This window comes from Lissotriton vulgaris, chromosome 7 (genome assembly GCF_964263255.1).
Source record: "Lissotriton vulgaris chromosome 7, aLisVul1.2, whole genome shotgun sequence".
NCBI lineage: Eukaryota > Metazoa > Chordata > Amphibia > Caudata > Salamandridae > Lissotriton > Lissotriton vulgaris.
Genome location: NC_141695.1, coordinates 542,429,949 through 542,442,804, shown reverse-complemented (window position 1 = coordinate 542,442,804; position 12,856 = coordinate 542,429,949).

The window sequence follows — 12,856 nt, the reverse complement described above, 5'->3', positions numbered from 1 at the left end:
CCCTCATCAATCCTAGGGGGTCAGAAGGGGTCTACCTTGCCCCCTTTCCTTTATTTCCCCCTTCGTTTTGGCCTCCTCTTGTCTCTCGATCCTACCGAGAGACAAGATGGCGGCCGCCCCGGACTGTTTAGAATGTTGACAGACACCGGAGAGCCAATCAGCTTCGCTTCGCAAAGCTCCGTTACGCGAAAAGTACGCGAACCGGTGCGCTATCCGGGACGCTGTCACAGATATATCTGTTTTTTTAAACGTTAATTTCTCAAAATCCACTGGAGCACATATATTGAGACCCAGCAAAGGCACATCGGGCTAACAGTCCCTACAATTTTGCCAAGTTTCGTGAAAATCCATTCAGCCGTTCGAGCTAAAAGTGAGGCCAAAAGCCCTATGGAAAAATGAATGGGAAAAATGCGTTTTGGGACCTCCCTTTTTTCTTGGCCCCTCCCTTGACAGAACCCCCCCAAATTTTCAGGGGCTGTTCGGAAACAAAATGTGCCATTTTCCTGAAAATTTCAGCCGATTCCGTCCACAAACGCCAAAGTTATTAGACATAGAATTTTCAAAAGTTCCATAGAGAAAAAATCCTAACTATATATACCTACTGGCGACCGCCAGTAGGTTATATATATATATAACCGCCGTTGGGTAGTTATAGTTAGGTCAGCTGCTCCATATGAAAAGCACTTTTTTGTGTTGCTAATAACTTTGGCCCCGTTTGACGAAACTTCACAAAGCTTCGATGAAAAGGTGATACTTTGTGACTAGTTTGTGGATGAAACGTTTTGGGGCAATCTGTCAAGCTTGGCAAGGAAAAAAGGGGGGTGTGAAAACTCAGAATTCCCATAGATTTCTTTAGAAAGGGCTACAGCAAAAACTGCTTAACAGAATGACACTAAATTTGGCATGAAGCTAGACCTGGTACACGGATTGTGCTTTTTGTAATTTGGTGTAAATTCGTTCGTTAGTTATTGAGAAATTAGGGTTCTAAAATACAGATATCTGGGCAATTGGTGTCCAGATATGCTCTAATTGGCCAACTTACAGGGGACTAGTCAATCATGATTGGTTGGTTTCAACCTGAACAATATGTTTTGGCAACCGTAACAAGACTCAGGGACTTGGTCCCTATGTCCTATAAGTGAATGAAAAAATTATGAGGAGAGTGATTACAGGGAAAACTGTTTTCCCATGATTTTCTCATAGAGGTTATGGAAGGTGCTCCAGAAGCTAAAATGAGAGCATACGTTTCTGTAAATTCACACTATCCTTCTCAGTCATGTGATAATAAAGTCTGACAGTCTCAGTAAACATGTACTTCGATCAGGAGCGCTAACAGTCTTACTTATGACAAAAGTGTGGGACACCGGAAGCCATCTTGATTGAATCAAACTTAAAATATTTCATTTAGAAAGGAAGAACATGAGGGGTTCATTTTGTTGTAGAAGTCATGGTTAGTGCTGTAAAAAGCAAAATGAGGGCACATTTTAAGTGAGTTCTCAAATATCTTCCTCTATTTCATGAAAACATTCGACATGCAGACTGAAACATGCACTTTCAACACTTGCAACAGACTGCCAGGTAACTTCCTGGTGACCAGGATCTTTACCACATTGTTCTAATGATCAACTAGACTGCAAACATTCTGAATTGATGCCAAAAGTGTGGCACATCTGAATGCCATCATGATGAAATTGAAGATGACAACTAAAAGCATTTTCTACTGAGATTACTACAGTAGATGAGAAATTTATGGAGCTTAATAATAAAAATGTTTCTCAAGGTGCCCGCCAGAGATTAAAGATCTCAAATGTAGCACAAATATTATCCCAATTTTAGCACACCAATAGAAGTGTGCAAACCGGGAAACAACCTTTACACACAACTTTTACACTGCACTACCATTACAACGAAACCTTTACAACGCAACATCCATGACAACGCATGCATTTACAACGCAACCATTACGACGCATGACACTACAACACACACCACTACAACGCATGCCATTACAACGCAGTCATTACAACGCATACCATTACAACGCATAGCATTACAACACATAGTACCTTACACTATCCAACACTTACCCTACTGTTGCACCCCCTGGAGTTAGAATAGTATTTTTTACCCCTACACTATCCAAAACTTACCCTACTGTTGCACCCCTTGGAGTTAGAATAGTAATTTTAACCCCTACACTATCCAACACTTACCTTACATGCAATGTAATGTTATGCATTGTAATGGTATGCGTTGTAAAGGTAGTAAGCGTTTTAGTGGAATGTGTTGTAATGGTAGTTTCAAAGAATTTGTTGTAATGGCATGCGCTGTAATGGTATGCGCTGTAATGGATGTTGCGGTGTAAAAATTGCGTTGTAAAGGTAGGCATTGTAAGAGTATGCGTTGTAACGTCATACATTCGTGCAAACCCCTTGCCGTTTTATGTAGTGCTGACCTTGTAGTGTATTTGATATAATGCGCGCCAGGACCCTTGCAGTTCTGGGCGGACTCTAAAGTTTCGAGAAAATGCTAATGCTGCAAGGGCAGAAAAAGCAAGCAGATAGACAAGCTACTGATATTGCAGCAGGAACAGTGCGTAATGAATCAGCATTGATCATGAAAATAAAACATAAGCACAACATAGATAAACATAAGTCAATGTCTTCAAAGAAGAAAAAGTTATGCTTCTGATGTGGGTTTTCATTTTCCCATGAAGGTAAATGTCCAGACATAGGACAGATATGCAAAAGCTGCAGGTAGGAAAACAACTTCATAATAGTCTACAAAGCTAAAGAGAAGCCAAATGCGGCTCAACGAGAAGAGAAAAAAGACACAAGAAGTTTCCTGAAGCATGCTCAAGCACGCCCACAAGGCCAAAAGGCAACATCAGTTACAACAAGTAGAAAAAAAGCACAGTCAATCATCATCAAGGTCATCATATAAAGGCTCTTCAGGTAGGACTCTAAACAAGAGTTACGTAGTCTGCTGGTATGTGTTAAGGTGTGGTGCTGAAAGTTATAATGCAATGCATACAGAATGTGAACATATGTTAAAAAATAAATATGTCTGTTAGATAGCTCTTTGTGTGGCATGTTCATTTGCCTGCTCTTGGGCTGGGCTATGAGTAGGGGATAGGTGTCCCGAAGCAACAAGGACGCTTTCCCTGAGAGTTTGTAAAGGTACAGCAAACTGCTTCTGTGTCCCACTTGCGTCCCAAATTGATGCAAAGCAGTCTGGGTTTGGCATATGTAGAGTCAAAGCCCTGCTCCAGCACATACACAGCAATCAAAAAAGTTTAAACCTCTGCAGAGGAGCACATTTGGAAAGCCTGTCAGAACTTGCTGATGACACTGAAAGAAGAGAGACTGTGCAGTGTCAGAACAAACAGCCATCATCCATACGAAGCAAACACTTAAGGCAGTGACGACCAGGTACGAAAACAGAAACTTACTGGCACAGTCAATTAGAGCACCACACGACCACAAATAGGATGTGATGACCCTGGCTCAGGCACAAGACCAATGCGTGCATGAGTTGCAGGAGGCATCTGGTGCAACAAATACTGCCTGAACAGCATATGCTCTCAATGGCAGTAGAAGGGAGGGCAAAATATACCGGGGCTACACTCCTGAAGCCACCACCATTCGAAACAGCAAAGAAACATCTGTGTCAGGTGGACTGCATGTATCGAAACGTTTTATGACTATATAGATGTGCTAGAAGAAGAAGAGTAAGAATTTATATAAATACTTGAAACCCCTTACTGTTGATGGAGTGAAAGAAGTGCTAAAGAATGTCTCACAAACTGATTCAATGTCATAACAAAAGATATAAGAAGCATAAAGCCATGTTCAGTTCGAGGCCGAATGTCAACTATGAAAGGTACATCTTCAACAAAGCACGTCAAAAGGCTGATAAAATGACAGATACGTTTGTTGAGAGATTTGGAGGTATATATTTACAAGAACTGCTGCTAAGCAGTTTTCACCCTGCTCAGCAGCAACTTTTTAACTGCTGCCCATCGCCCTCCTGCACTGCACACGGTGCCGTTCCTGATAATTTTATAGCACAGGAAAAACATCTGGCATTCAAAATTACAATGAATGACATCACCCTAATGCTCTCCGCCGCTCGCAGAGCTCCACAGAGCAGAGTTTTTTGTCACTTCATGGAGTTCCGCATAGCCGAACTTTGCAAAATCTGCCCAGGCCTACTCAAGACCTGGCTAATCGACTGATGACCTCCACACCCAGATGGATCAGGAGCACCGTCTCATCACCTTGACACCCTCACAGGTGAGTGGCCGCGCTATATAAACCTGTGATTGATTGATTCCTGCACAAAATCAATCAGCCCCACAATGCCAGCACCCTTGCACAATACTGCATGGGTGCCTACAGAGACCCATGGCAGCACATTGTGCTCCAGCGCGTGGGAAAAGTGCAGGAATGCGCTGTGTGTTATAGATATAAAACCAAAGATATGGTGCATTCCTGCCATTTTCTTTTGATGCAGAGCAGCAAGATTTCTTGCGGCACTGCCCTGCGACAAAACCTCATAAATGAGGCTCCTTTTATTCAAGTGTGTTAACATCATTTTTAAGACCAGGTAATTCGTAGCGGTAAGTAGCTGCCACTAATATTTCTTAGTGGCAGTTTTTCATTTTTAGCAACGTACAAGGAAATCCTTGTAAATATTTTGTTGTGTTTTGCAGGAATTTTTTGTGGGAACGCCTACCTTGCATCTCATTTTCGGTAAGTCACCCTAACAGAAATGGTGCTGTGAAAAAATCACGTTTATGCTGGAAAATGCCTCTTACTGTAGTTGGAGGGAATTGGTCTAAACCAACACATGTGTCAAGCCCTTCATGCCTATTGTTCAACTCTTCACTCCACAACTGGTGAGAGTCCTGCCACCTTGCTATTTAGGAGAGCCATTGGAACCAAACTACCACAATGGACATCGGACTGATCGATGAATGCCAATATGATTAGTGACGAAGACATTTCTCAAAAATGTCCAGAAACACTCTTAAATAAAGGGGACTGGGTATACTAAATAATTGGTAGTAGTGGTTAACAGACTGCACCTTTTAGTGCAAATATATGTGGAACGTCTCTCAGTCGAACAAGTTATTTTCATTGGTGCTATATTGGTATTTAGCACCCTATTACCTTGGGTGCTAACACACATCGGTCCCTAAGTTTCTCCCTGTAAACAATGTGGACAAAGATACCGAAGCACTCAATGGAAGTCAAACCCAGTCAGTCCTTAAAATAAGGATTCTTGTGGCTATATGGAATCTTAGATTTATTCAAGGCAAAAAGCCAGGCTATTGTGATCAGTACATCTGTGTTGAAAATAGTAGAGAACAGCCGAAACGTGTTTGGTCACACAGTGACTTCTTCAAGATTGTGAATGTGTACAAACATACAGTTATTTAAATGTGACCCTAAGACATATATGCGTTTCCAAAATATACGCTGCAACTATTTTCAGATACTCAGGGACACTAAACCAGCCATGGTCAACTGCTCGGCTGCCCCCCCTGAGGGTGAGGGGGCGGCCGAGCTGTTTGCTAGGGCTGGTTTTGGCCGATTTTGTTACAATCAATCAATCTTTTGTAAAGTGCAATCTTTTGTAAACTGATCGAACAGCCAGGTTGTCAGTATCCTCCTAAAGGTCAGCTGGTCTTGGGTCTGTCTTAGGCTCAGTGGGAGGGTGTTCCATGTCTTGGTGGCGAGGTGGGAGAAGGATCTCTCACCGGTGGTTGTTCTTCTGATGCGCGGAACGGTGGCGAGTGAGAGGTCGGGGGAGCATAGCTGGCAGTTAGGGATGTAGAAGGAGAGCCATCTGTTGAGGTTGGCTGGGCTGGTCTTGTGGAGTGCCTTGTGTGTGGGTAAGGAGCTTGAAGGATATCCTCTTGTTAACGGGAAGCCAATGCAGGTTTCTCAGGTGGGGGGTGATGTGGCCGTGGCATGGTATGTCGAGGATCAGTCGTGCCGAGGCGTTTTGGATGCGTTGTAGACGTTTGGCGAGCTTGGTCGGGGCTCCCACGTAGAGGGTGTTTCCGTAGTCAAGTCTGCTGCTGACGAGGGCCTGAGTGACTGTCTTTCTTGTATCTGTCGGGATCCATCTGTAGATCTTGTGGAGCACACGGAGAGAGTTGAAGCAGGAGGAGGAGACGGTGTTGACTTGAGAGTGTTGAGTCGAGAATGATTCCCAGGTTGCGTGCGTGGTCGGTGGGTGTCGGGGCTGCTCTCAATACCGTTGGCCACCAGGAGTCGTCCCAGGCTGAAGGGTTGAGGATGAGGACCTCTGTCTTGTCCAAGTTCAGCTTCAGACGGCTGGTCTTCATTCAGTTGGCGACGGCCTTCATTCCTTCATGGAGGTTGGCTTTGGTGGTGATGTGGTCGATGGTGAGGCAGAGGATCAGCTGAGTGTCGTCGGCGTAGGAGATTATGTTGAGGTTGTGCTGTCGGGCTACGTGTGCGAGCGGGGCCATGTAAATGTTGAACAGCGTCGGGCTGAGGGAGGATCCCTGGGGTACGCCGCAGATGATCTCGGAGTTTTTGGAATGGAATGGGGGGAGGAGGACGCTCTGGGTTCTGCCGGAGAGGAAGGAGGTGGTCCACTCCAGAGCCTTGTCTCAGATCCCTGCGGCGTGGAGGCGTGCGCGTAGTTTGCGGTGGCAGACGGTGTTGAAGGGGGCAGAGAGGTCTAGGAGGATGAGTGCTGTGGTCTTGCAGTTGTCCAGCAGGGTCCTGATGTCACCGGTGGCAGCGATGAGGGCACTCTCAGTTCTGTGGTTGCTGCGGAACCCTGACTGGGAAGGGTTCAATATTCTGTTTTCTTCGAGTTATCGGGTTAGTTGTCTGTTGACGGTTTTCTCGATGACCTTGGCCGGGAAGGGGAGCAGGGAGATGGGCCGGAAGTTCTTGAGGTCTCTTGGGTCTGCCTTAGGTTTTTTGAGTAGGGCGTTGATCTCGGTGTGTTTCCAGATCTCTGTGAAGGTCGTGGTCTTGAGGGAGAGATTGATGATGTTACGCAGGTGGGGTGCGATGGAGCTGCTTGCTATGTTGAAGACGGGGTGCGGGAATGGGTCTGACAGAGAGCCGGAGTGGATTGTGTGCATGGTCTTGATGGTGTCATCGATGCTCACGCTCACCCAGGCTAGCAGGGGGTCGTGGTCGATGGTGCGGAAGGTCTGTTGTGTTGCTGTCTGTTGGGGCTGTGTGTGTGTTGAAGCTGTTGTGGATGTCTGCTATCTTGCGGTGGAAGAAGGTGGTGAGGGAGTTGCACAGGGCTTGCAACGGCGGGATGTCGTTGGTGTTGGAGCTGGGGTTGGAGAGTTCCTTCACGATGTTGAAGAGCTCCTTGGTATTGCATGCATTGTTGTCGAGATGGTCTTGGAAGGAGGTCATCTTGGCCACCCTGATGAGGTGATGGTGGTTGCGGGTGGCGTTCTTGCGTGTTGCGTGGCTGCCCAGAGTTTGTTCACTGTGCCATTTCTTCTCTAGTTTCCGGCAGTCTTGCTTGGAGGCTAGGAGTTCCGGGGTGAACCAGCTGGCCCTCTTGCTTGTGTCTCCGTGGGGGGCTTTCTTCAGCGGGGTGAGGGTGTTGGCGCAGTCCTCGATCCAGCGTCTGAGGCTGTGGGCAGCGTCGTCGGTGTTAAAGGATTCGGTGGGTGGGCTGAGAGCGAGGTTTGCGTGTAGTTGGTCTTAGTTGATTTTGCTCCAGTAGCGGCGGGGGATCTGTTGGGTGCGGTGGTGTGTAGTGGGTTTCTGGAAGGCAAACTGCATGCAGATGGTCGGTCCAGAGTAGTTTGGTGGTGTGGCTGATGGAGATGTGCAGGCTTGAGGAGAAGACGGGGAAGAGCGTGTGGCCAGCGGAGTGGGTGGGTGTTGTGACGAGTTATTGTTGTTGTTGTTCTCAAGGTGAAAGTTCAGGTCTCTGAGGAGGATGTAGTCGGTGGAGGCCAGGGTGTGCGTGCTGATCAAGTCGGCGATGAAGTCGCTAAACTGGGGGCGGGGTCCGGGGTGTCAGTAGAAGAGGCTGCCTCTGAGGGTGGAGTTAGGGTCTGTGTGGATTTGAAAATGCATGTGTTCTACGGTGCTGATCACTTCGTCGGTGCTAGTCGAGACCCTTATGCTGTTCTTGTAGACAATGGTGATTCCTCCACCGACTCCATTGGTGCAGTCTCTGCGGGTGATCTTGTAGCCTTCTGGGATGGCTATGGCGATAACGGGTGCGGAGGAGTCATTAAACCAGGTCTCTTTCAGGAAGGTGACGTCCGGGGATGTTGTGTCTAGCAGGTCCCAGAGCTCGAAGGCATGCTTGCGTGCGGAGCGAGTGTTCAGGAGTATGCATCGGAGATGGTTTGAGTCTTTCTTGGCTGGTGGTTCATTGGCTCTGAGGCTGGTGTAGCTGGAGATCCGGCAGGTAAAGGGGCCGTGTGTGCATTTCGGGGCGGCCTTAAAGCAGGTGTGGCTCCGTCCGGAGTTGAGAGCGTGCAGCGTGCTGGCATCGTAATGGCGGTGGTCGTTGTGGCGGGTGCGGGGCCATGGGTTCTGGCGTTGGGCGCGGTCCAGGCGCAGACGGGCTTGACTTAGGCACTTCTTTTGCGCGCCAACGGTGCACCGCTGCATACGGCCGCTGCGCAGCCGTGCAGCGCCCGGCATATATGGGAAGGTGGGAGGGAGGAGCAGCTGGGAGGCAGGGAATGGGAATGGGCAGTGGGCAATCTGGGGGGACAGAGCCACAGGGTGTTGTAAACGAATCTAGGACCCTAATCTAACTTTTCCCGACTCATGCCCTTATATAGGTATACATTATCCAACCCTTATATAGACATAGAAATCATTACCATATTTAGACTGAGCCTATAGAGCCCAAATACGGCATGGCTACTTCCACTAAGTTCCAAGAATCAATAACGATTTCTTAGAAAAACCCGCCTTCAACAGCTAGGGATTTCCCCCTGCCTGAATACTAATTTATCTAGGAAATCATGGAGTTTTCAAAGAACTGAGTCTTTAATGACGTTATTAAGTCCAATCACACGCCAAACTCGGCACCTTCAAAGTATAAATATGCCTAGATTTGCCCAGACAAACACACTGTGGTTTAGAGCAGATCGACTAACTACATGCCCGACGCCTGCAGCAGCAAGTGCCGAAGGAAGCCGACCCTCCAGCTGACGCACTAAGAGACGCTGTCTTTTCTCCAGCCAAGAAACCCAGATCCAGTGTTTCCAGCCTACCCTTGTGGGTTGCTGGGAAATCGAGTCCTAAGAGAGAGATACAAGACCTCCTTCATTCTAAACCAAGGTACGGAGCTGATTAGACCCTTAGAGAATTCTTGAATAGATTCTTGGCAGAAAAATACTAAACTAAAGCTACTCCTCTCTTACTTCTTCCCTTGTGCTAGGCTTAGGTCAGGTACACCGGGATAGGCGTATTTTAGAAGCACTAGTTGAGTACTTTTAATCATTATTTTATCACTATATGTATTTTATACGTTTTAAACAATTTATGGCTTAGAAACAATATCATGCTTTTACAGTACTACTTTATAATACTGTTCGTTCTATATACTCTGTACTTTAGAACCAGTATTACGATTGTAGCAGTACATTTCTTATGCTTGAGAAAGAAGACTGTTCAATAAATGCTTTTTATTGAAAACGCTGTATCTCTATTTTCTCAGCACCTCTGGTGAAACGAAACATGCACGATTGACTGTTTAAAATAGCTATCTATTGTTTTCGCGACTCTAGAGATTGATTTCTTATTCTTGGGAAACAAAGTTGTCATGTTTATGCGGAAACTAATCCCTTCTTGTTTATTCGAGAAAGTTTCTAGTGACCTCTGAGCTAGCTGGCACTCACAATTAAGTTTAATATATACGATAGAGACCTAGTCGACCTCAGTCCTACGTCTAAACTATAGTATATGTTATTCCAATGCGCAGAGCCTATTGGGAATATAGGAACTACACTACAAGGGGACGCAACGGCGAAGGCGGTGAGGGACAACAAAGGTAACAGACGGAAAAAGGGGCACAGAAACCAGGGAAAAATAAGTGGCACGGAGGGCAGAGGGGCACAAAAAAACGAGTGGAACAGAAGGCAGAAGGGCACAAAAAACGAGGGGAACAGAGGGCAGAAGGGCACAAAAAATTAGTGGTACAAAAGGCAAAAGAGGCACAAAAACAAGGGAAAAACGAGTGGCACAGAGGGTAGAAGGGCACAAAAAACAAGTTAAACAGAGGGCAGAAGGGCACAAAAACGAGTGAAACAGAAGGCAAAAGAGGCACAAAAACAAGGGAAAAACGAGTGGCATAGAGGTCAGGAGGGAACAAAAAATGAGAGGAACAAAGGGCAGAAGGGGACAAAAAAAGAGTGGAACAGAAGAAAAAAAGGGACAATAACAAGAGAAAAACGAGTGGCACAAAGGGCAGAAGGGCACAAAAAACAAGTGGAACAGAGGGCAGGAGAGCACAGAAAATTAGTGGAACAGAAGGCAAAAGAGGCACAAAAACTAGGGAAAACGAGTGGCACAGAAGGCAGACAGGCACAAAAAAACGAGTGGAACAGAAGGCAAAAGGGGCACAAAAACGAGGGAAAAACAAGTGGCACAGGAGGCAAAAAAGGGCACAGAAATACCGGAAAAATGAGTGGCACAGAGGCAAAATACAGAATACAGAAATACAGGGGCAGCTAAGAACAGAAGGCAGAATGGGCAGAGACCTAGCCGACCTCAGTCCTACGTCTAAACTATAGTATATGTTATTCCAATGCGCAGAGCCTATTGGGAATATAGGAACTACACTACAAGGGGACGCAACGGCGAAGGCAGTGAGGGACAACAAAGGTAACAGACGGAAAAGGGGCACAGAAACCAGGGAAAAATGAGTGGCACGGAGGGCAGAGGGGCACAAAAAAACAAGTGGAACAGAAGGCAGAAGGGCACAAAAAACGAGGGAAAAATGAGTGGCACAGAGGGCAGAAGGGCACAAAAAATGAGTGGTACAAAAGGCAAAAGAGGCACAAAAACGAGGGAAAAACGAGTGGCATAGAGGTCAGGAGGGAACAAAAAAATGAGTGGAACAAAGGGCAGAAGGGGACAAATAAAGAGTGGAACAGAAGAAAAAAAAGGGACAAAAACGAAAGAAAAACGAGTGGCAGAAAGGGCAGAAGGGCACAAAAAACAAGTGGAACAGAGGGCAGGAGAGCACAACAAATGAGTGGAACAGAAGGCAAAAGAGGCACAGAAACTAGGGAAAAACGAGTGACACAGAAAGCAGACAGGCACAAAAAACGAGTGGAACAGAAGGCAAAAGGGGCACAAAAACGAGGGAATAACAAGTGGCACAGAAGGCAAAAAATGGCACAGAAATACCGGAAAAATTAGTGGCACAGAGGCAAAATACAGAATACAGAAATACAGGGGCAGCTAAGAACAGAAGGCAGAACGGGCAGAGAGGCACGGGTGAAGCGAGGGGAACAGAAGAGAAAAACGTGCAGGGACATGGGGGCAGCGAGGGGTACAGAAGGAAAGGCCAGGCAGAGAGAAAACGGGGACAGCGAGGGGAACAGAGGGAATAAAATGGGGCAGCGAGGCAGCGGGGGAAGACAGACAGCAGCAGTCACAGACACAACAATAAAAATACAGGCAATACAATAAAAGCACTAAAGTGGAGGATGAAAAAACCTTCCTACGGCCTACCACTGCCACCAGGGATGAGGCGCAGGTGGTAGCCTGCGGGTGTTGGAGGGCCTCGAGCGTCCTCAGCAATGGCAGTGGCAGCTGGGGCAGGGAGACACAGGCGGTGCTGTGCGGAGGGGGCACGACCTACCTGGTAGAGACAGGGGGCCAATATTGCCGGCCCCCAGTAACAAAAAAAACCCTAGGGGCCGAAAACCAGCCCCAAACCATGGCAGCCCACCAGGGAAAAACCCAGTGCCCACTATGGCCAGTCCAGCCCTTTTGATACCCAGAGAAGAATGTAAGTGCCTTTTCTCCAAAAGGAGAAGAAAAATAAGCAATTTGAAAATATGAAATGAGTTAAAACCACATCTGAAATGTGCAAATATAGTAAAGGGAAAGTCGTGTCATAGATTACCTGAAGTAAAGTACAAAAAGAGTGAAATTTGGAAATTACAGACTTGTGATCTCAAAAAGATATACAATAACCACCAACAGCAAACGTCAATCAAGTGCATTGGTAGAAGTAGAAGATGCACAATTGTGCACAGATGAAAACAAGGGAACAGGAGAAGGTACTGACCTAGATAAGTAATAATAACCTGGCAATAAGTTTGACAAGAAGAAAAGATTTGAAGTTCCAAAATCTGGTTTTCGGGTTAAATCTGAAGAGTAATAACATAGATTACTCCACCAAGGATAGAATCAATTGGAAGATAATTATTTTTTCAATGAAACATGAATAAAATCTTACAAAAGTAACAAAATTAGTCGTCCCATCCAACAGTAGAAACTAAAAATATTCACCAAAATCATAGTCCTGTAAAATTGGAGGGCCTCGAATATTCTAGTGATAGAAGTAAATAAAAAAAATGAACAAGGGCCCTTCTAAGAAGTACCCTAACACAGAGCAGATTCTTTTATAGAACAAACCTGCGATCCAAAAATGCAGGAGTAGAACGTAGTCCGGCTACACTTCAAGGCTAATAGTAAAGAAAGATAAAAAGAGGAGATGGTGAAAAATAAAGTAATATGTAATTACCATATGTTAATCCAACCGCACCCGCACACAGCTTTTGGCTTTGTGCAGCAGGAGGTTGGCCGAAGGCCCTGGCTGCACATCCAGCCCCCCTCATGTAGCCAACCCG